We start from the raw sequence: 25814 nt of genomic DNA, 5'->3' as shown, positions 1-25814 counted from the left end.
CCTGCTCAAGAACCACCAAATTCTGGATGTGTGCCAAACATGGAACATGGATCAAGTGTCCCCGTTGGAGGGCGGAGACAATGTTGGTGCCATTGTCACCTACAACCATTCCTGGCATCAACCACCTCTAAGCCTGCCCCTGTAGAACTGACAGAATCTCTGCCCCAGTGTGATACTGGCCCCTAGGCAGACCAACTCAAGCACTGCATGGAATCATTTAGCCTGACTGCTTGCATAATTCCTTGAACGCTTATGGAGCACTGCTGGTTCAGAGGACCAATCTACAAAAGAGGTCATAGAGGAAGAAGAAGAGGGGGGTGGAGGAAAGAGCTGTGGCAGAATCACCACTAGCATTTTGGAGGTGTGGTGGTAGAACAAGCTCCAACAACACTGAACCCTGTCCTGCATCCTTCCCAGCTGCCAGAAGAGTTACCCAGTGGCCTGTGAACTAAAGGCAACATCCTTGCCCATGCCTGCTGGATCATGAGTCAATGGTAATGTGAACCTTATTGCTAACCGCCCTGTCCAACAGGGCCAAAACATTGCCTTCCACATGCAGCCGATAGAGAGCCGGAATGGCCTTCTGTGAAAGAAATGGAGTTTTGGAACCTGCCACTGAGGTATAGCGTTTTCCACAAATTTACGAAAGGGGGCAGGGTCTACCAACTGAAAAAGCAGCAGTAGCAGTGCCAGCAATTTGGCCAAGCTAGCATTTGGACACTGAGCATGTGGATGGCTGGGAACAAATTTATTTTTACGGTTCAGCAACTGCTTGATCCACTTCAGACATAGGTTGCAAACAGCAACAGTGCGATCTGCTGCACACGTGTCGAAAAGGCCCACACCAAGAAACTTTTAAAAGTCAGTGGGGAGTCAGAAGCGCCCTGCACCTGCAGAGCTCTGCAGTGTGATACAATAGGGTGGCTGCCCTTAAGCTGTCCCCTAGAAGACATCCTGCCTCGTTGGTGTTGTGCCTCCTCCTTGTCATTAACTTTCCACTCTCTTCTCTCAGGCACCCAAGTACAGTCAGTGACCTTATCATCTCCTCCCTCCCCATCACTGGAGCAAGCTTGGCAGTATGCTGCAGCTGGGGGAACATGACTGCCAGTTTCTTGTCCTTCTGTGGCACCCCCTCTCTAGGCTCACGTTACTCCCTTCCTCAACCTGTGAACAAAGATCATTGCCTTCAAATCACTTGGCATCCTCCAGCAACATATAACCGACACTGTGGTTGAATAATTCTGGGGACTCCTCTGTGCATGATGGTGGGGTTACGGAAGGAGTGGCTGTGGATAAGGAGCCATTGGAATAGGCCGCTTTGACAGCTGCATTGGAAGTTGCTGTGTTGGAAGTTGCTAAGCACGTGTACTCAATTTCTTTGGTCGACCATGGCGAGGCCTGTTCTGAGTGGAACCTGTCCTGTTATATGGCTGTATGGCCACCATGCTGCAGCTCCATTTCAGGATCTTGGCAATATTCCTATAGCCAAGACCATCTTTATGTAGAGCAACAATTCTTTTTTCAGATTCTCAAAGAGGTGTTTGCTATGAGGTGCTGTGTTGAACTTCCAGTGACCAGTATGAGAGAGTGAGAGCAATAACATCAAATTTAACACACTTGCTCCCCATTCACACCTGAGACATTGTAACACTAACGAGTCACATGACATCGGGGAGGGAAAATGGCTAATTGGGCCCAATTTGGAAACTTTCACTTAGGAGTTTACTTACTTTTGGTGCCAGCAGTTTAGATGAATGGCTGTGTGTTGAGTTATTTTAAGGGAAGAGCAAATTTGTGTAATTGTGTAATTTCTTCTGTGTTGTCACATGAAAAGATGTATAATAAAATATTTACAAAAATGTGAGGGGTGGGTTTGCTTTTGCGAGATATTGTTCCTCAGTCCCTACTCTCAAGGAACTTACAAATGAAGGTCCCTATCTTACATGCATTCCTACTACCTACCACCATTAAAACTACCAGCATGTCTTTAACCACTTCAGCCCCGGAAGGTTTTCCCCCCTTCCTTACCAGAGCACTGTTTGCGATTCGGCACTGTGTCACTTTAACTGACAATTGTGCGGTCGTGCAACGTTGCACCCAAACAAAATTGACGCAATTCTTTGTCCCACAAATAGAGCTTTCTTTTGGTGGTATTTGATCACCTCTGGGGTGTTTATTTTTTGCGCTATAAACAAAAGAAGAGTGACAATTTTGAAAAAACACAATATTTTTTAATTTTTGCTATAATAAATATCCAATTTAAAAAAAAAAAAAAAATGTTTTCCTCAGTTTAGGCCGATACGTATTCTTCTACATATTTTGATTAAAAAAACGCAATAAGCGTATATTGATTGGTTTGCGCAAAAGTTATAGCGTCTACAAAATAGGGGATAGATTTATGACTTTTTTTTTTTAGTAGTAATGGCGGCGATCTGCGATTTGTGACGGACATATCTGTCACTTTTGACACATTTTTGGGACCATTCACATTTACACAGCGATTGGTGCTATAAAATTGCACCGATTACTGTGTAAATGTGACTGACAGGGAAGGGGTTAACACTGGGGGGCGCTGCAGAGGTTAATTATGTTCCCTGGAAGTGTTTCTAACTGTGGGGGGGACTCACAAGGGGAGGAGACCGATTGGTGTTCCTCTGTACTGGGAACACACCATCGGTCTCCTCTCCTCTGACAGGACAGTCCTGCTGTGTTCCCAGCGGACATCGCAGCCGCCGGGCACGCGCACTGGGTCCCGAGCGATGACGCACACGCGCCCACTAGATGGCGGGGAATAGGAGTACGTCAAATGATGACCCGCCCAGGATGGAAGATCCCATCTGTGGGTGTCATATTACTATGGGCAGGTAGGGAAGTGGTTAAAAGGTTGGTTCACCTTTTCAGAAAAATAAATAAAAAAGGTGAACTAACATTGTTCACTCTACCTACCCCCTACCTAGCCCCTCTTGTACTTACCTCCATGTGTAATGATCTTTCGATGCCTATGCACTGGAATAGTGTCTCTTCTTCTTCACTCTGCAGCCTTCCAGGATGGATCAGAGTGCTTTGTGACTGCACTGACCAGTTAGAATTTCCCTGATCTGTCCTGGAAGGCCTGCAAAAGGAATGAAGAGAAAAGTGAAGATTTAAAATTCTTGAATCACTACACCGGCTTTGTGAACACTGATACAGAGGTAAGTACAAATGGTATCAAAGAAAGGGAAGGGTGTACAGTGTTAGTGTTCAACTTTTTCATTTTTTTAACAGTAAATTTTGACTTTAAAGTGTGGGAAGAAACCAGAAAACCCAGAGGAAAACCAACGAATCACATGAAGAACACTCAAACTGCATGCAGATAGTGTCCTGGTTGAGATTAAAACCAAGGACCCTAGTCGTACAAGGCAGAAATGACAAACACAAAGCCACTGTTTCATTCATCTGCAAATAAAAGTTTTGTACGTCAATCTGCATATGATGTCAGTTAATCAATCTAACAAGCAGAAAAAAAATGTTTAATCTCTTACTAACCTTTACCCGAAAAAGAAAAGAATTTGGGACTTTAGATGAGGCCTCTGAAGTAGGAATCAGAGGTACCGCCATCCCGGCTTTTGTGCAGCAAAAAGAGAGAAAGGGTTTAGGACTTTGAGTGAAGCATGCAGCTGGAGAGCAAGGAGGCACTGAAGGTTATCAAAATTAATTTTATTCCATAAATACAACATACAATACAATACATTACTGGCACAGAGATACATTGAGATCCACAAGCCATCTTAATTTAAGTTTCATAATTTATAATATGCAATATAAATACGTAAACATAAGATACAATTGTATATGACGTCCCATACATTAGTGATAAAATAGTCACTGACTGCAAAACATAAGGTAGCAGCATTGTTGGCTCAAACAACTGGATGTATAACCATGATTGTAGCATCTATAGCTTGACACGTTTCATGACTAACTGTCACTCATCAGGAGCAGACACTGTAGGGATGTCTATAAAATTGAAAGGTGAACTGTGAGTAAACTGAACACACATAAGATGGGGAAGGGGGAATGATGGAACATTCACCCATACTTACAGGTCAACAATGAACGTGGAGTGCGGCGGTGGATGCCAAAGCGAAGCTGCGGACAATTGTCTCCCACAGGAGCAGAGGTGGCAAAAACAATGGCAAAACAACGGGGAATCCTGAAGGGTGAGGTGTGACTGGGGGAGTGGACCCCACCAAAATCCATGTATGTGCATGGTTTGTGAATGAAAACGTCTGTAAATAAATATAAAAGTGTGTATAAATATATGAGCAGTATGTGAGATATTATTATATTACGGGTGAAGCAGTAATCCAAATCTATTATAAGAAAGTGGTAAAAGATGTGGGAAGTAAACGTAAATGTGGAATAGAATGTGAAAAAAACATGAAAAAAAACCTAAACACTATAAAGGAAAGACCAATATTGTTGATGTGCCTGAACTTAAATGAGATGGGTGAAAAGATGAATGGAGATAAAAAACTACAAAGGCAAGAAAACTAAAAAAGCAGGGATGAAAGATGAAAATTACCTCTTAAGTGGATGTACATGTATGTGAAATAGCCGTGGATAACCCAGAGAGCTCCAGCCCAAACAGAGAGTGCCTGTTCAAACAGTGGAAGTATGAATACTCCACTGCAGCCATTGTTTGCCACCAACATCACGCCGGTAGATATGAGAGAGAGGGAAGGCGTCAACCAGAGTGATAACCGGCCACACTCACTCATCCAAAACGCTGCATGTAAAGCCCAGGAAGCCAGCGCACTGATGTCATTTCGACGTCATGCACCCGGGGCTGGGGGCGTGGTGTCAACGTGCAGCGGAACGCCCATCCGACCCCTCCACTAATGGAGTAGGAAGGGGGGACCCCTGGTGCACATTGCAGCTCCCAGGGCATGACCAACCACAGCCGCACCAAGCAATCCACTCAGACCACACGCCAAGAAACATTGTGCCATGAATGTATGAGTGTATGCTGCATATCTGTATATGTATGACATGTTAATGACTGCCTATTTTATTTATCTTGACCCATGAGTATGCAAGGGAAAATGAGTAGGGTTGTCCAAAAATTGCTGTCCCTGCATACATGAACCTTTACCTAAGCCCCGGTTCACACCAGTGCGGCTTTGAAATTGCGCTACTTAAGTGCAATTTCAAAGCTGCAGATCAGTGTGATTTGCATCTCCGATTTCCTTGTGGCTTGTGACTTCATTTAACAGAAGTCTATAAAATTCACAATGAAATTCCAAAACAGTAGCTCAGGAACCTTTCTTAAAGTAGCTGTGACCTGAGTCACAATATTTTGAATAGTTCCATTGCCAGCAATGGGGTGTAAATTGTCAAGTGATTTTGAACTGTCAAATTGCATGACAAATCACACCAGTTTGAACCAGGGCTAATAAGTCCTACTTAAATACCTCTCCCCCTTCTCCCTATAGCTATTTTTGATATTTGTTTTCTAACCATTTATATTTAAATGGGGAGGGTGCAACTCTGCTGGGAAAAAAGATGGCAAAGAAATTGTAGGGGCTTTAAACTAGGTGTTGGTGGGGTGGGGGGGTTCAGAGGAAGTGATAGCTGGCAGTAAGCAAAAGACAGAGGGCACTAGTGGAGGCACTAGTGATAATATACTGTATCCATAACATCTAATTCCGTGGTAAATGAGAAATTAATATGCACCCATACAATACTGAGAGGCATATACCAAACACCAGGAGCCTAGCTAACAAAACGTAAGAACTGGAGCTGCTGTTACATGAGGAGGATTTCAACTTTGTGGAAATAACAGAAACAAAAACTTTGTGGGAACAACAGAAACAAGATTTGACAGTTCATACGATTGGCTGACAACTATCCAGGGGTATTCCTTGTATCGGAAGGATAGAGTGGGTAGAAGAGAGGGAGGGGTGTGTCTATATATCAAGAATGATTCATTGGTGGAAGAGAGGAGTGACAATGGAAATTTGGGCTGGGGGAAGGGGGGGGGGGTGGAATCCATGTGTGTTGAGCTTCAAAGGGAAGAAGCAAGTGGGAAATTAATAGTGGGGGTATGTTACCAGCCCCCCAACCTGAAGCAGGAGGAGAAGCTGGATCTCCTATCACAGTTAGAAATGGCAGCAAGGCAGGGAAATGTCATTATAACTTCAACTATCCCGATATTGACTGGGCAGAGCGGGCAGCTCACTCTTTAAAAAACCTTTCAATAAGTATGCCAAAACAATGAATAAACCCGCCCTGTTTGCACACTTCTCTGCGCTTATGAATGGAATGAATAAATAAATAAACAAACTGATAAAAAAACAAATAAAACTGGTCAAATAATTAATTGAATCAATACTATAAAATAATTGAATCAAAAGTAGCTGCTGCTTTTTAGTAAAAGAACCTGTAAAAAGAATATACAAAAAAATTGTCCCAATAAAGAGTCCACTTTCTCATATATAGCAGCGCTTTGTCACTTTCCTCTGAATGAGAGATAGTAAATTTCTTTCTGAGTTTATAACAGCGGTGCTCAGTAGTGATTCAACAGATGTTATCATGATTAAATGAAGGAACAGCTTCCACCAAACGATTCATCACTCGTGATTCAAACGTACCCCTTATGGGGATGCACTCACCAAAACGTCAGAAAAATAGAGTCTTCAGTATAACATCAGTCATAAGTGAACTCCTTCTTGGCCACTAGATGTCTCTGTTACTGTAATGGGGCTTCGGCGTACCATATAAAAGGAATAAAATATGCAACCATAGCGTAATTCCGTTTTATACCCTTTATTATTCCTATTCCTAGCGAACGCCTGCTAGGCTTCCGGCAGTCTTGGATCAGGATAAAGGCACAGTACACATATATTTTAAAAAAGCTGTCTTTATATACTATTTTTGGTATGCATATTTTGTATTGGGGGGCTATTGGAATAATAAAGGGTATAAAACGGAATTACGCTATGGTTGCATATTTTATTCCTTTTATATGGTACACCGGAGCCCCATTACAGTAATAGAGACATCTAGTGGCCAAGAAGGAGTTCACTTATGACTGATGTTATACTGAAGGCTCTATTTTTCTGGCGTTTTGGTGAGTGCATCCCCATAAGGGGTATGTTTGAATCACGAGTGGTGAATCATTTGGTGGAAGCTGTTCCTTCATTTAATCACGATAACGTCTGTTGAATCACTACTGAGCACCGCTGTTATAAACTCAGAAAGAAATGTACTATCTCTCATTCAGAGAAAAGTGACAAACCGCTGCTATATATGAGAAAGTGGACTCTTTCTTGGGACATTTATTTTGTATATTCTTTTTACAGCTCACTCATTAAAGGCCCATCATTTATTAACCACTTCCCACCCGGCCAATGCACATATACGGCCAGGTGGGAGCCGTCTACTTCTGATAGGACGTTCAGGAACGTCCTTCAGAAGGAGCGGGATCGTGCCCGCGCAGCGGCACGATCCCGATGTGCTCGTGTCACCCGGACACGGCGCATCTCAGATTGGCAGGAGGGCTCTGTGATTGGCCCTCCTGATCACATGACGGCCGACGGCTGAAGCTGGCTGATGATCAGTGAGTATGAGCTGTTTTTTACAGCTTTTTACTCACTGATCATCAGTCTAGTGTAAACACACAACACCACACAGTATAAACACAATGTCCCCACATATGTCCCCAAAACACACATGTCCCCAAAACATACATGTCCCCAAATAATAAAAACACATGTCCCTAATAATAAAAACATGTCCCCCACATATGTCCCACTAAAATCACATGTTCCAATGATTATCTGCACACATATGTACGTGATCACCTGCACATATATGTACATGATCATTTGCGTATATATTAACGTGATCACACAAACCAATTATTATACACTTACTTACTATACAACGGATTTTTTTTTTACCAAAAACATGTAGCAGAATACATTTTGGCTTAAATTTATGACAACATTTGATTTTATTGGATTTCTTTTAAAATATAAAAAAAAAATATTGTTTTTTTTTCCAAATTTCTAATTTTTTTGCGCTTATATCGCAAAAAAAAAACGGAGTCGTGAATAAATAACACCAAAATAAAGCTCTATTTGTGCGAACAAAATGATAAAAATTTCATTTGGGTACAGTGTAGCATGACCGCGCAATTGTCACTGAAAGCGCTAGAGCGATGAAAGCTGAAAATTGGGCTGTCAAGGAAGGGGGCGAAAGTGCCCTGTATTGAAGTGGTTAAATGTCTTACAGGATAACTTCATGTCCCAATTGATGGATTCCCCCAACTAAAAATAATGCATTACTAGATCTATTAATTACGAATGATTTAAATCTGATCTCAGATTTGGAAATAAGGGACAACCTGGGATCTAGCAATCACAGAATGATCACATTTAGCTTTAACCACTTCAGCCCCAAAAGGTTTTACCCCCTTTTCTGACCAGAGCACTTTTTACAATTTGGCACTGAGCTGCTTTAACTGGTAATTGCGCAGTCATGCAATTCTGTACCCAAACAAAATTTGCATCCTTTTTTCCCACAAATAGAGCTTTCTTTTGGTGGTATATGATCACCTCTTCAGTTTTTATTTTTCGCAATCTAAACGAAAAAAGACCAAAAATTTTTAAATAAAAAGATATTTTCTACTTTTTGTTATGAAAAAGATACAATAAACTAAATTGTAGTCATACATTTAGGGCAAAAAGCATTCAGCCACATGTCTTGGGTAAAAAAAAAAATAACTAAGCGTACATTTATTGGTTTTCGCAAAAGTTATGGTGTCTACAAACTAGGGTACATTTTCTGGAATTTACGCAGCTTTTAGTTTATGACTGCCCATCTCATTTCTTGAGGTGCTAAAACAACAAGGCGGTACAAAACCCTCCCAAATGACCCAATTTTGGAAAGTAGACACCCCAAGGAATTTGTTGAGAGGCTTGTTGAGCACATTGAATATTTTATTTTTTGTCAGTGATTAAAAAATGACAAAAAAAATAATTACATAAAGTTATATATTGCTCAAACATATGTGAATTGACACCCCAAAATACATCCTGCGGCTTCTCCTGAGTATGGGGATGCCACCTATCACAGTTTCAGAGGCCATGAAATGCCCAGATAGAACAACCCCCCCCATGACCCCATTTTGGAAACTAGACACCCAAGAGGCATGTTGAGTTCATGGAATATTTTATATTTTGTCACAAGTTTCAGGAAAATGACAATCCATTTTTTTTTTCACAAAGTTGTCACTAAATTATATATTGCTCAAACATGCCATGGGTATATGTGAAATTACACCCCAAAATACATTCTGCTGCTTCTCCTGAGAACAGGGATAACACATGTGTGAGACTTTTTGGCAGTCTAGCCACGTACAGAACCTCAAAAACCAATCACTGCCTTCAGGCTTTCTAAAGCCTCGTACACACAATCGGAATTGTGTGATGACAGGCTGTTGGCGGAAAATCCGACCGTTTGTATGCTCCATCAGAAAATTGTTGTCGGATTTTACACAGACAAATGTTGGATGGCAGGCTTTTAAAATTTTCCACAGACAAATGTCTGTTGTCGGATTTTCTCGAAAGCAAGGGCGAGCTGGAAGTGGTCATGTAAACTAGCGTTCGTAATGGAGAATTAACATTTATGATGTGGCAAATTATGAAAATCTCGAAATGCAGCGTACATTCTCTTCTTCTTTAATGGGATAATAATGAAGCTGATTTGATGGTGATACTGATGGAGTTATGTATGGCAAACACATTTTCAAAGGCTTTTTTTTTCTAGTGATATCAAGAATAATATTATTATGCTTGTTATTTATATATTTATTTATTTATTTATTTTTTTGGTGCAAGTTACCACAGCACCATTATCCTGTAGTTTTTAAGATCCAAGATACAACTATGTTGGTGTTCCTTGTTAATTTTACATTGTATTTTTTTTAAATGTAACTGCCTACTCCCAAACTGTCATTTTGAAGTAAAACAAATAGCCAAGTATTATACTCCACAATTTTTGTATTGTGCATAAAAAAAACAAATAATATTAGACATGCTATCTGCCAATATAACTTAACCAAAAAGTGCATTCTATGCATCTAAAAATATAGAAAATATACCAATTCAAATCATTATTGCAGGGGTCCGTCATCCAGAGATAATTCAGAAAATCATGTATTTTTCTCCGGAAGCTCCCGCAGCAAAGGCATATGACATAATTGGTCACGATTAATAAAGCAACCAATTTTTCCAATAAATTCTCCTCTTCCCGTTCCTGGACTGGACTTGGGTCAAAGAAATAACTCCAAGGCCAATACACCTTATATCCTCCGATTTCGCAACATGCCTGGTTGACGAACGGCTGTTCACAAACAAACTGAAAAGCGCGAAATAAAAAGCATGAATAAACACTCTCCAAACTTCTACTAACACAAAATTAACAGAAGGAGCCCAAAGGGTGGCACTAAAGAGCTGAAAAAAACACATAGTACATCATTATGTTTGTGTTTGTTGGCCAGCAATTGTGTGCCGTTTGTATGCAAGACAAGTTTTGGGCCAACGCCCTTTAGACAAAAGTCTGTGGTTTCGCCTGTGGAAAATCTGATTGTGTGTATGAGGCTTAAGGGTGTAAATTCTTAATTTCACTCTTCACTGCCTGTAAGCCCACGTACACACGGTCGGAGATTTTGCCAACCAAATCCATCGGATTTTGCCCGTCGGATTTAGTCCGACGGATTGTGTCCAAAACTGTTGCATACACACGGTCGGGCCAAGTTGGCGAAAAATCCGATCGTTCAGAACGTGATGACGTAATTTCGTTACGATGGGACTACATTCAGGCTAGTAGCCAATAGCTTTGATGTAGGAATTTGATCTGAGCATGCGTGGCACTTGGTCCGATGAAAATGCTCTACACATGATCGGATTAGGTCCGTCCGGCCCAGTTGGTCGGGAAATCTTTCCAACATGTTGGAAAATTGGGTCGGACGGAGATTCGGACGGAATCAGTCCGATGCATACCACACACAGTCGGATTATCTGACGACGCGGTCTGATAAGACTCATTTCGACAGATTCTCCGACCGTGTGTACAAGGGCTTACAGTTTCCAAGGCCATGAAATAATGCCCAGACAGCACAACCCCCCCCCCCCCCCCAAATGACCCCATTTTGGGAAGTAGACACCCCAAGCAATTTGCTGAGAGCTATGTTGAGTATTTTGAAGATCTCACTTTTTGTCACAAAGTTTTGAAAATAGAAAAAAAAAATTCCTTTCCTTTCTTTATTTTCAAAAACAAATGAGACCTGCAAAATACTAACCATGCCTCTTTGCAAATACCTTGGGGTGTCTACTTTCCAAAATTGGGTCATTTGGGAGGGTTTTTGCTATCTGGACATTTCAGGGCCTCCGTATCTGTGATAGGTAGTGAAGAGTGAAATCAAAAATTTACAACCTTAGAAAGCCTGAAGGTGGTGATTGAATTTCGGGGTCCTTTACGTGAGTAAGCTCCCAAAAAGTCTCACACATGTGGTATCCCCGAACTCAGGAAAAGCAACAGAATGTACTTTGGGGTGTAATTCCACGTATGCCCATGGCATGTTTGAGCAATATATGATTTAGTGACAACTTTGTGAAAAAAAAAAGGTATTGTAATTTTTCCAAAACTTGTGGCAAAATATAAAATATTCCATGGACTCAACATCCTGAAATGGATATTTTGATATGATAGTGTGTCCGGCACTAGGCTCACAGCAGCTGATTCCTATGTCATCAATTTAACACATGTGCTTTTTCTTTGTCTCCAGCCTCCTCCAATAGAGGCAATAAGGTGGCTGGATTCAAATGTACGCATTTTTCATTGTTAGATTTGTACATAAACAAAACAAATTCACATTTTGAACCTTTCATTAGACAAACACTTAATTAGCTATATATTTGCTGTACAGAATGTCGGACTATTAAAAATTAAATATTCAACCAAAATAATATCTGTAACTTTGTCTAATAGCAACTTTGCATAAAGCTACAGCTCTGATATATCGTGGTGAACCCTTCATTACTGGGTCCAGCTTGCATAAATATAACAATGGCTTTTTCCTATCATGCTGTTTGTGTAAGAACTCCAGTTTCATGTTTCAAAAAGACAACTTTTTCCTGGCAATATTATAATAAATGATAAGAATACCCTGCAGTCATGCATAAATCCAAAATATTCTTCTACTTATACCCACTGCACTTACAAGGAAAAGGGGCACATCATTTCACAATCATCACATTCTGCTTTGGTTTTCAAAAATAAAAATACATAAAAATAAAAGGACCAACAATATGTATGACGGACCAGAAAGCACTTGGCCATCAAAAACTATAAACCAACTGGCTGCAGGCAGCAGCTATCCTAGCAGGGTGTGTGGACTTGATGTGATGGGTCTGTTATATTTAAATGTTATTATTACTCTCACATCATGGACCGCACATCAAGTTATTATCAGACTTTAAGATTTCATTTCTGTAGAAAAACTTCCTTATGTATCCCATCCATCTTGGCTTTGTTAAACATTATTGCAGCTGTATTCAAATTAACAACCTCATCTTAATCTTTTTTTTTTCCTTCCACTCAATAAATGTAAAATTACAAAATTGTTATCTTAATCTAAACTAATTCCATTTTTACCAATTTCCCCATTAACCTGGATTTCATTTCCAACCAAAGGTTGTCTAAACCAGTTTCAATATATCTATATTTATTAATAAAATTGTTAAACTCATATTAGAAATTAATACTCATATGATAATTTCAATATCACACACTAATATATATGTACAGATAAATGTCCTTAAAGGGGGACATATTACTTAATTTTACTCAATTTCTCTCTTTTTTTTTTTTTCCACTATCAAAAGATATTCAATTAGTGTAAGACATGGTTAAATGTAACCTTGATTTTACCATGTTTGGAAAACAGATTCAAAAATAATTGTGATCACATTGTTTATCATTAGATTCGTTAACCCGGCACATTTTGTTATAAATGTTTTGTCTAAAAAACTGAAATTGGCATGGTGTTCTTCCAGCTTATCACCAATCTCTCATGTCAGCCACATTCTTTCAGGAGAGCACAAAGGAGGGGGTCACATTTGCGTACATGACACACACAAGTGATAGAACTAAAGGTTCCAGCATTCACAAACATACTCAAATATATCTCTAAAATTGCTGTGCATATCATTCTCTCACTTTCTTTTAACGCTTTTTATTACTTTCTTGCTTAAATTTCTGCTTTCTTTATTTTGTTCTGATATCCTTTGCATCCAATGTATTGTAATTCCATACTTCACATACTGTACCTTCTATGATCAGACGGGCAGCTATAGTGCTCATCCCATCTTCCCTCTCTGACAACATATAAAGCATTCTGTTTTAACTCTCATTACTGTTTCTTGACTCTACTAGTTGTAATGCCTGACCCCAAATTCATCCCTCAACTTAACATCAAAAAGTCCCTTTCTGTCTAGTGTCACTAGTGTCTAATGTCACTCTTGATCCATCCTGCTCACATAAATAGCTGTTTCTCTAGCTGTATACTCTGCATGATTCTTTGTCCCTGTGGACTTTGGTGGTAACCCAGTTACCCTTTGTGGATCCCTGTCCACTTTAACCCTTAATCTAGGAGCTCAGTATAGGCGGAACCGCACCTTCGGTTCATTTATAGCGCTCCTCTTGCGCTGGGCATTTTTGAGGGTCTCTTACCCATCATTCCCTTACTTAATTTAATGCCCATAATGACTGGCCAGTCTTCTCTACGTGTGCCTATACCCTCTTGCCTCTAAACTACTTTATCTAGCAGATGTACTACATTATACTCTGTGAACAGCACTATTCTTCCCTTTCTCTATAACACTCTGATGGACAGTAGACAGTGACATCATAACATATAACCACTAATCAATACAGTTCGATTAAGGGGAGTAAAATAGGTACCCTTTGTCCCAAAAATGCCTTACCGATCAAGGAAGTCTGATAACTCAAATGTAAGCAAAAGGCTTACCTCAGCCGACTGATTATCAGAAATTCCCGGATCGTCTCAAGCTCCTCGTTTCGGATACTCAGGGTCACCTGATAACCCCTGCTGAGCTGGCTCGCCACCTGAAATTGATATTTTGATGATAGGCAACTCCTATCCTCATATTAATTAGTGGTTCCAAATTAATAACTACTGCAGTAGGGAACAGACACAAAAGATACGCTCAGCATCTTTCCAAATAACCGTTCTCCTTTATTATGACGCAGGTGAAGGTTTTTATACACATGATTACGTAGGTATCACATTAATTTTACAATTGTACGTTTATGGTAACAAGGGGCGTTACATAGGCAGGCTTATTCTAATCAGAACTCGAAAGAATGCAAAACATGTACTGAAAACATTATTAGTGCCGTGTGCACAGTGAGGGCATTGTGCAATACATATAAAATAGAATACAATTATATACAGAACCTACAAAAAATCTGAAAATAACTTGTGGTGTCTACTTTCCAAAAATCATATGGGGGGGTTGATCTGTCCTGGTATTTTATACATAACATTATAAGTTTATGCCAAACATCTCCCACTCTTCTAACCACTTGAAGACAAAGCCCTGTCTGACACTTATTGTTTACATATGTAATATGTAGCGTTTTTAGTGTTCATATTTTTCTTTTGCTATAAAATTAATTCGAACCCCCAAATATTATATATTTTTTTTAAAGAAAAGGACATACATATTAAAATGGGGGGGTTGTAATTTTTTTTTCACACATTATTTGCACAGCGATTTTTCAAACACAATTTTTTTTTGGGGAAAAAAAACACTTTTTTCGAATTTTAATGCACTAAAATACACTATATTGCCCATATATACAGTGGTGTGAAAAAGTGTTTTCCCCCTTCCTCATTTCCTGTTCCTTTGCATGTTTGTCACACTTAAGTGTTTCGGAACATCAAACCAATTTAAACAATAGTCAAGGACAACACAAGTAAACACAAAATGCAATTTGTAAATGAAGGTGTTTATTATTAAAGGTGAAAAAAAATCCAAACCATCATGGCCCTGTGTGAAAAAGTGATTGCCCCCTAAACCTAATAACTGGTTGGGCCACCCTTAGCAGCAACAACTGCAACCAAGCGTTTGCGATAACGTGCAATGAGGCTTTTACAGCGTCCTGGAGGAATTTTGGCCCACTCATCTTTGCAGAATTGTCCTAATTCAGCTACATTAGAGGGTTTTCGAGCATGAACGGCCTTTTTATGGTCATACCACAACATCTCAATAGGATTCAGGTCAGGACTTTGGCTAGGCCACTCCAAAGTCTTCATTTTGTTTTTCTTCAGCCATTCGGTGGTGGACTTGCTGGTGTGTTTAGGATCATTGTCCTGCTGCAGAACCCAAGTTCGTTTCAGCTTGAGTACACGAACAGATGGTCGGACATTCTCCTTCAGGATCTCTTGGTAGACAGCAGAATTCATAGTTCCTTTTATCACGGCAAGTCTTCCAGGTCCTGAAGCAGCAAAACAGCCCCAGACCATCACACTACCACCACCATATTTTACTGTTGGTATAATGTTCTTTTTATGAAATGCAGTGTTCCTTCTACGCCAGATATACTTGGACACACACCTTCCAAAGAGTTCCACTTTTGTCTCATAGGTCCACAGAATGTTGTCCCAAAAGTCTTGGGGATCATCAAGATGTGTTGTGGAGAAATTGGGACGAGCTTTGATGTTCTTTTTGCTCAGCAGTGGTTTTCTCCTTGGAACTCTGCCATGCAGGCCATTTTTGCCCAGTCTTTTCCTGATGGTGGAGGCATGAACGCTGACCTTAACTGAGGCAAGTGAGGCCTGCAGTTCCTTGGACGTTGTTGTGGGGTCTTTTGTGACCTCTTGGATGAGTCGTCGCTGCGCTCTTGGGGTAATTTTGGGCGGCCGGCCACTCCTGGGAAGGTTCACCACTGTTCCATGTCTTCGCCATTTGTGGATAATGGCTCTCACTGTGGTTCGCTGGATTCCCAAAGCTTTGGAAATGGCTTTATAACCCTTTCCAGACTGATAGATCTCAATTACTTTCTTTCTCAATTGTTCCTGAATTTCTTTGGGTCTCGGCATGATGTGTAGCTTTTAAGGATCTTCTGGTGGACCTTACTGTGTCAAGCAGCTCCTATTTAAGTGATGCCTTGATTGTGAACAGGTGTGGCAATAATCAGGCCTGGGTGTGGCTAGAGAAATTGAACTCAGGTGTGGACAACCACAGTTATAGTATGTTTTAACAAAGGGGGCAATCACTTTTTCACACAGGGCCATGATGGTTTGGATTTTTTTTCACCTTTAATAATAAACACCTTCATTTACAAATTGCATTTTGTGTTTACTTGTGTTGTCCTTGACTATTGTTTAAATTGGTTTGATGTTCCGAAACACTTAAGTGTGACAAACATGCAAAGGAACAGGAAATGAGGAAGGGGGCAAACACTTTTTCACACCACTGTATATATATATATATATATATATATATATATATATATATATATATATATATATATATATATATGCTGCCCTTGCGTCATATTTGGTCCATTGGACTAGCACACAGATGAACGTTTTTTTCAATTTTTAGTCGGACTTGAGTCCGTTGGATAGATTTGAAACATGTTTTATTTCTAGGTCCGTCTGATTTTTGGGAAAAAAAGTCTGCTGTAGCCCACACACGTTCGAATTGTCCGACGAATTTCGGTCCGCCGGACCAAGTCTGCCGGAAAGTCTGATCGCGTGTCCGTGGCATAAAAGTAACGGTTCCAGGTTTGGGTCTCTAAAAATGCAATGGCATCTTTGGAGACCCTGTGAAAGTGTGTCCAAGTCTGTGCAGTGCTGTACCCTATGCTAATATTCCACTAGCGTGTGGTAGCAAAGTGAGCCAGAAGTGGGAGCGGGTACCTGTCAAAACCAGGGAGGAGGCAGACAAGCGGAGCTTCCCCTTTTTGGTGTATATCTTTGGTAAAAAAAGGGGGGAGTGCATTACTAGAATAAAAACTGAATTAAAATAAAAGCTTGATAACAGTGATTAGGGGCGCTCTACAAATAAACATTACCTACACCACTAATTTACAGAAACTGTGGAAAAATTTTTTAAGACAATATAATAATCACTAGAGTGAAAATATGCACATATAAAGATAACATTCATTACCCTAAAAAAGTAATAATAGTGAACATTGGTGAACCACCATAAATAATTCAAATAATTAGCAAAGTCCAAAAAGACGTGTCTCTACAATAAATTCTGCTGATCCAGAATATGGAAAACAAATATTGATCGTGATAAAACAGTAAGTCGGGAAAAAGGCTTGCGACTCCCTCCACCATAAACGCAGCACTACACCAGTTGTGAAGATGCAAGTCCAAACTGCTTACCAGATTCGTTTGACCACTTTAATTAAAAAGTAAGTCAAATAACGCTTGTACAGGATAATGCCTGCTCATACGGATAGTGATGCAAATGACAGTAGCTGGTACGTCTTTCTTCACAGACTCAAGCGGCAAATGTGGAAGAATACAAAAAGATCCGTAGCATAATACTGACTTTAATAAAAAATATGTAAAAAAACAGACAGCCAAAAGGCTCCTTACATGGTTATGTGCCCGACCTGGCACTGGGACTTACGTTTATCAGCAGAATTTATTGTAGAGAAACGCCTTTTTGGACTTTACTTTGCTAATTATTTAAATTATTTATACCTCTCTTTATTTGGCAATTTTGAGCCAAGATCATAATGTCCATGCATTCAAAAACACTCCCTTTGTAAGACAGAGCTGGGAGTAAAAAACACTTTCCTGACAGACTCCATGGCAGCCTACGTATGGGTTAATCCCGCCTCTCATACCTCATAGGACCCCACTCCCATAAATCTTTGCTTCTGAACAGAGACTGTGTTCCTTTTTTGTCCTCCTCCTAGGACCAAGGTGTTTGCTTACCTTATGAAGAGTTCCGGTCCAGTCCTGTTTGCACGAAGATCCTGATGGTGGTTATGGATTCCAGCAGTCCCAGCTATTAGCCGGGTGGAGACGGGCGATTTATGCGATGCCATGAAGAGCTTACTAACCTGCCATTACCAGGCAAGCGGCAATTTGGCCATACATCCTTTGCTATTAGCAGGAGGCCTCTGTTTTTGATGTCCCGTTCGTGCAGTGGGTGGAGTAACCCCAGTCAGGAGGGATCGGGATCGTGCCGTGGCGGTATCATATTGATTTAATCATTTATCATTATGGCAGCCTGTTTTTGTGTGTTGTTTGTCATCTCCTTTTTTTTCCATTTCCTGGTTCGTATGGCGGCTGGAGCGCATCTACGTTCCAGTTCGCCGCCTCTTCCGTTCGTTCTGCGCAGGCACATGCCTCGTTCGGATCGAGGCTTGGTCCGAACGTGCGCAGTTTTCGGAAGACGGCGGTGATCGCGCATGCGTGCGAACTCTGCTGACCGACGCCGGGGGGCGTGGTGATGTCACCATCGGCGCCAACATTTAAATAGCCATCAGATACAGCTATGGTTGGGATTTCTCTGCGGGAGAGCGGCGGCTTCCCGGTGTGCCGTGTGTCTTGCTTGGAGGTATGTTCTGTTCGCCAGTAAGCTCTACTATTTGATTCCTGTTGGATGCTTATGGTGTTTTCGAATCTCTCCAGCATACAGACTTTTTCATTATGGACGTATCATCGCCACCAGTGGCCAACCCTTATGCTGCAGGTAGGAATATTATTTCCTTCTGCTGGTTTTATTTTGGGTAATTACTTTTGTTTTTTTTCTTGCTGTAGTCTTTTTCTTCTCTATTTAGCCCTTCTAGGTCTGAACGTCATTTGTCGGCACGCAAAGATACTGACAAGTCTAGGCTACAACATCGTCATTCTACGTCATTTTCTAGACGCTCTAGATCACCCTCCAGACACCATAAAGATAGGTCAAGATCTGGATCTGGTCGTCATTCAACCCACCGTTCCAGCCGCTCAGAGAAAGCCTGCTGGGGTTGTAAAACTCATGTTCCAGGGGGTAAATCTCTCTGTGAGTCTTGTTATTCTAGAGCTATGAAGGAAAGAGGAGCCGGAGACCAGCAAGTGGAAGCATTGGTCAGGAAGGTGGTTCAAGAATCTCTGAACAAAGCAGAGTCTGATCGGATGTTTAATCCTCCTTCCGTTACAGCTCTAGTTGATGTAGACGCAGACCCTGCAATTCCGGGTCCCTCCAGACACAGTGTCTCTCCAAGTGAGTCTTCAGACAGTGAGATTGATGATTCGACTGCAGGTTTCGATTTTTCTCTTGTTCCGCAGCTGGTCAGAGTGGTCAAGGATGCTCTAAAATGGGAAGAGCCAGCTGAAGCACCCTCTAAACAGAGGAAGTACTTTAAACACCTTAAGAAGGATCGCCCGAATTTCCCCTTCTTGGGTGAGCTCGGTGAGATTATTTCAGACGAATGGGGAAAAGTGGAGAGGAAGAACTCCTTGATTTCCAAGATTGCCAAAATGTACCCGTTTAAAAGTGAAGACCCTCTTATTGATGCAGCACTAATGCGTCTGGTCAGGCATGTTACACTCCCTTTTGAAGATACCGTTTCGTTCAAAGATGGTTTAGAGAGGAAGATTGACACCGACCTAAAGCGTATTTATATCACTGCAGGCATGGCCTGTAAGCCAGCTCTGGCTCTTGCAGCATTGTCTAAAGCCATGGAGTCTTGGACGGATGATGTTGGTGCGGCTTTGGGAAGCGTTTCGGAAGAACTTATCCGGAGTTCACCAGTGCATGAACTGAAGTTAGCATCAGTCTTTTTGGGAGAAGCATCCCTTGATATTATCCGCCTAGTGGCACGTGTCATGCTCTCCTCAGTTACTGCGAAGTGCGCTTTGTGGCTTCGTCCGTGGGTTGCAGATCCTGCCTCTAAGCAGGCATGGTGTAAGATTCCCTTTGAGGGGTCCTCCCTCTTCGGGAATAAGCTTGATTCTGCCATTACCCGTGCTACTGGAAGTAAATCAGGGTTCCTACCCCAGGATCGTCGCCTCTTGAATCAGAGGAAAGTTCAGCCCAGACAAGAACAGGAGCGTGCTAGAGATGCTTGCCGTTACAGACCTGGTCGGGAATTTAGGAAGAACTGCAGAAGAACTCAGTCTTCAGGCCAAAATCCCTCTAAGTCAACTACATCAGGGGGTAGAGAGGCTTCTAAGTCCTTTTGATGTGGGGCCTGTCCAGACGGAGCAAGTAGGGGCTCGGCTATTCCATTTCCGGAACGTCTGGGCATCCTCGATTCAAGACTATTGGACTGTCAAGACGGTCTCCTCAGGTCATTCTTGGGTGTTCAACAGTCCGCCTATTTATCAGTTTGTTCCTACAATCCTACCACTCGTGGAAGATAAAAGAAAGGTACTCCTGTCTTACACAGACTCCCTGTTGGCCCAAGGTGCTGCCATTTCAGTCCCAACCAAGGAGAGATTTCAAGGGGTCTACTCCCCCTTTTTATGGTCCTCAAAAAGAATGGCTCCTGGAGACCAGTCATCGACTTAACGCATCTGAACTCCTTCATCAAGAAGGAAAAATTCAAGATGGAGACATTACTAACAATACGTCAGTCAATACAACCAGGCGAATGGTTGATTTCCATAGACTTGAAGGATGCTTATTTCCATGTTCCGATCGCAAAAAAAGTTTCAGAGGTACCTTCAGTTCGCAGTGGGCCAATTACATCTTCAATTTGTATGTCTCCCGTTCGGGCTTACAACATCGCCTCAAGTGTTTTCGAAGCTCTTACTGGCTGTAGAAGCACTAATCAGGATCAAAGGTATACGATTACACCATTACCTAGACGATCTACTGTTGCTTTCCCAAGACAGAGAACAGCTGCTGTTACATCGAACTCAAGTCATCTTGACACTCACGGAATTCGGTTGGCTGTTGAACGGGGAAAAAAGTCATTTGGATCCAACTCAGTCTCAGATTTTTCTCGGAGCCCAGTTCAACACGGTAAAAAGTACCATTTCCCTGCCAGGGGAGAAAATTCCAGTGATCCGAGACAGGATTCAGCTTGCATTGCATTCTCCTCTTTTCAGAGCCTCGCAGTGCCTCAAGATAATTGGCACTATGGTATCCACAGCCCCCATGATAAAGTGGGCACAATGGAGGATGCGTCCCTTTCAGAGGGGTTTTCTTCTACAATGGGACCAGGGGTCTCGAGACCATCTGGTCAGGATAACCCCCTCCATGCGGGAGAGTCTCCTCTGGTGGCTGCAATGAAAGAACCTCCTCAATTGCCATTCCATAGCACCCGTCTCTTGGATCACGGTAACGACGGATGCCAGCAACAGGGGCTGGGGCGCCCTGTGTCTGTCAGAAATAGCCCAGGGCCTATAGGAATTTCCAGCCGAGATGTAGTTTAGAATGTTCTAGAGCTTCGTGCTGCTCTCCGTGCTCTTCAAGCTTTTTCCTGATTTCGGGGACCTCAGTTCTCCTAAGGCTGGACAACACGACAGCAGTATCTTATATCAAGAGACAAGGAGGCACCCGCAGTCTCTCTCTGCTGAAGGAAGTAAGCCAGATCATGTCTTGGGCTCAGATGAACTTGACAAATCTGACGGCGGTTTACCTCCCCGGAATTCAGAATGTCCAGGCGGACTTCCTCTCAAGGTTCTCCCTGGACAACAACAAGTGGTCTCTCCATCCCTAGATATTCACATGGATTCTGTCTCTGGGGATCTTGCCAGAAGTGGACCTGTTTGCCTCCCCGTGCAATTTCAAGCTGGAGAAATATTATACGAGGTGTCGTTGTCCCCAGGCCTTCGGTATGGATGCACTGATGGATCAATGGAGGTTTCGCACAGCTTATGCCTTTCCCCCAGGTCATCCTGCGATTCCTTTCAAGACTTAGGTGGGAGAAAGTCAAGGTGGTGACAGTTGCTCCATTTTGGCCCAACAGGCCGTGGTTTCCGCTCCTAATGCAGCTGAGTTTTCGGGATCTAGTTCCTCTCCCTTCCAGGGCAGATCTCCTGCTACAAGTAACATCTCTTCACCCATGCCCGGCCCATCTTCATCTGATGGTCTGGTTCTTGAAAGGGGAAGGTTGGAAGCATTAGGGTGTCCAAGTACTGCTATCGCTACTCTACTGAACGCTAGAAGGCCAGGTACTAATAAGGTCTATCAAAGAATCTGGGCGAAGTTTGCGGACTATATTTCTTCCGCTGGCAGTTCCTGTAGTGATCCGAAGATTCAAGACATTTTGGGTTTCCTACAGACAGGACTAGACCTATCACTATCAGTGAGTTCCTTACGAGTTCAAATTTCGGCAATTTCTGCATTTACTGGCGTCTCCTGGGCCAAACACCATCTTATCAGACAGTTTTTCAAGGGAGCAATAAGACTCAGACCCCAGAAAAAAACAAGATTCTCCAAGTAGGATCTTCCTTTTGTCTTGGATTTCTTTTCAGAGGAAAGGCCTGAGCATATGGTTCAATCATCTATCAAGGCTCTTTCTCTCAAAGCTGCCTTCCTGGTGGCCATAACATCGGCCAAGAGGGTCTCCGAGATCAGCTCTCTGTGTTGCAAAGAACCCTTTCTGACATTCTTTCCGGATCGTGTGGTCTTGGTTCCCATGTTAGGGTCAAATCCTAAGGTCACATCTGTATTTCATGAGAACCAGGAGATTGTTCTTCCTACTTTTCGGACTTCCGAAGATTCTAACATTCATCCTTTAGATGTTGGAGAAGTTCTAAAACATTACTTAGAAACCACAGCTCCCTTTCGGACTTCTGACCATCTCTTTGTTCACTTCCATGGAGAGAATAAGGAATTGCGTGCTTCTTCAAGAACCATTGCAGCTTGGATTGTTCAGGCTATTCAAGGGGCTTATAAAGCTAAGGGTTTGGCTCCTCCAGAGGCGATGACAGCTCATTCTACCAGGAGCGTTTCAACATCATGGGCGGCTGCTCGTCATGTTTCTCCAGAAGTGATCTGTAAAGCGGCCTCATGGTCATCAATTAATACCTTTATGACACATTATTGTGTTGAGCCGGCTTCTTTATCTTCGGTTAATTTTGGTTTACATGTCTTATCTGTTGACAGTGCCAATTAAACCTTTTTTTCTGTTAACTAGCAATTTCCCACCCGGGTGTGTATGGCTAGTTATTTCCCATACGTAGGCTGCCATGGAGTCTGTCAGGAAAACTGAAAATTTATATCAAATACTTACCGTAATTTTCCTTTCCTGATGGACTCCATGGCAGCAGGAGTTCCCTCCCATTTGCTGGAGTAGGCTAAGTTACGGAACACAGTCTCTGTTCAGAAGCAAAGATTTATGGGAGTGGGGTCCTATGAGGTATGAGAGGCGGGATTAACCCATACGTAGGCTGCCATGGAGTCCATCAGGAAAGGAAAATGACGGTAAGTATTTGATATAAATTTTCAGTTTTCCTTACCAGTATTATATATAATATTATAAAATATGTATCTCTCTCATCTGCATGATCTATTTATTGTCAGTGTTTAACACCATATTTTCATGAACATAGTCTAATTGGTTCTCAAGGGAAATATATTGGATTTCAAGTGTGAAAATAATCCTTGCTTTTTTATACTGTACAATAATTTCACTATATATTTACTCAGAAAGAGTGTTACCATCATTTATTTAAATGATGATAAGAACAGCCAGCATGTTTATTATTAAAACAAACTGACTTTGTGGACCAGGGGAATTGTATTCTGCTTCATTTTACAGTAGTTTAACTACACTGCTTTTTATATAAATAAATCTATGGTTGTCTTAAAACAGGGGTGCCCAACCAGTGGCCCGGGAGCCACATGTAGCCCGCGGAGCCCTCTGATGTGGCCCTCGACCGCCTGCTCTAAAATGGCACATTGACAAGCCCAGATCACAGGTTGCCGACCAGCCATCCCAGAGCAGCAGTTTTGTGAATGAAGCCACTGGTAGTGGAAGCAAGTGGCTGCAGAGCAGGGCCACATAAGCCAATGCTTCCTGTATGGTGGCCATTCCTGTCACAGGCGGAGTGATACCAAATGCACTCCGCCTGGGTCAGCAACAGCCAGCGATACTAGAATGTAAGAGGGTTATTAAAGGTAAGTTTACTACTAAATTCACAGTATATATGGATATATCTGTTTTGCAGTGGTTACTGGGCAGCTTTCAAACTGATCCGCAGGTGCAGTGCAGCTGCGGGTTACCTGCATTGAGCCATAGACTTCTGTTATTACCTGCGGGTTTGTTGCACCTTCAGGAAGTGCACCACACTTGCAGAATATAATAGAAGTTTATGGCAAAGTGCAGCTGACCCGCAGAAAATCCACAGGTTCACTGCGCTGCACCCGGGCTTTGGGCAAATCGCAGTGCATCAGTGTGAAAGCAGCCTTAGGCCCCTTTCACATGATTGGTCCTACCCAATCGGACTTACTATTCCCCTCTGTGGAGAAGCAGATGTAAAAGGACTTGTGTCTGTTTACACCCGCCTACCTAAAAAAAAAAACAGAAAGGGATCTGCCCCTGCCATCTGGGCGAATTGGATTGGATCAGAGGGCCAAAAGAGTACAGTGGGCTGTGTCTGTGGACACGGACCTGTCATGCTCCCGCTCCGCTCATTGTGACCCACGACCAGTTACTAATTCACTTAAAGTAAACCCTTACAACACACTTTGACCTACAGGTAAGCCTAGATTAAGGCTTACCTGTAGGTCCAAGAAATATCTCCTAAACCTGCACGGTTTAGGAGATATTTGCCGAAAGACAGCGGCACGCAGGCGCACTGAGCGCGGCACCCGTCAACGCCGATATGCCCCGCGTGGCAGCTTGTGCGCCGGGAGCATGCGCACGGGAGTGACGTCATTGCGGCTTCGCCGAATGACAGAGGCGGAGCGGCGAGGCCCACCGAGAAGATGGATGCGCCGGACTACAGGGGACAGCGGTGACTTCGCTGGTTCCTGTGTCAGGTAAGTGACACATAATGGACTACTATTCGATGCATAGTAGTCCATTATGCTTTACCTTTGCAGGGAATGAAAGAGGAAGTAAACTCATCAGGGTTTACTTCCTCTTTAAGTGGCCCTCACTCTTCAAAAGGTTGGGCACCCCTGTCTTAAAGCAATATTTTATAACGGAAAGAGTATATTTTTAATCTTTCCTAATTATACAGAAAACCCTTTATAGTCTACAAGTAAAAAAAAACAATAAAAACTACTTGGTCAGAAATTTGCTCATCTGCCTCCTTCATTTGTTTGAAGTTGGAATGGGTTGATTTATTTTATTTTTGTAGAAAGGTGTTCATGTATCCAGCATATAAACAGCTGATGTTTTTTTTTCTTTTGAGCAGTTATATAGTACCAGTAAAATATACAGTGAATGTTAAAGCTACTGCAGGCTGCCATTAGAGAACTGACTTCAATATTTTCTGCGTTAAATAAACATGCAGCAAATCAAAAAACAGAATACATTTTCCTCTCACACTCTTAGTAGAAAAGTTATATATTTGTGCAAGGCTCTGCTGACAATTTAGTAATAATCTTTCTCCTGAATTGCAGTACAGAAATACTTTTCTTATTTATGTCCTTGGATTAAAAGTTTAAGAGCCCTTGCTTTATAGCAGCTTCTTGCTCTCATTGGCTTTTGTGGACTTTCAGACCATCAAGTGATGTAAGGTTTCCTAACCTTTATGGCTTTCCCTCAAACTATTCATCTCCTTAAGAATAATGCTGACAATTTTCTAGAAATTGTAACCA

Source organism: Lithobates pipiens, unplaced genomic scaffold (assembly GCF_037356315.1).
Source record: "Lithobates pipiens isolate NorthernLeopardFrog02 unplaced genomic scaffold, aLitPip1_a1.2 Scaffold_3, whole genome shotgun sequence".
In the NCBI taxonomy this organism is placed as follows: domain Eukaryota; kingdom Metazoa; phylum Chordata; class Amphibia; order Anura; family Ranidae; genus Lithobates; species Lithobates pipiens.
The sequence above is the reverse complement of the archived record's forward strand: the minus strand, read 5'-3'. Positions refer to the sequence as shown.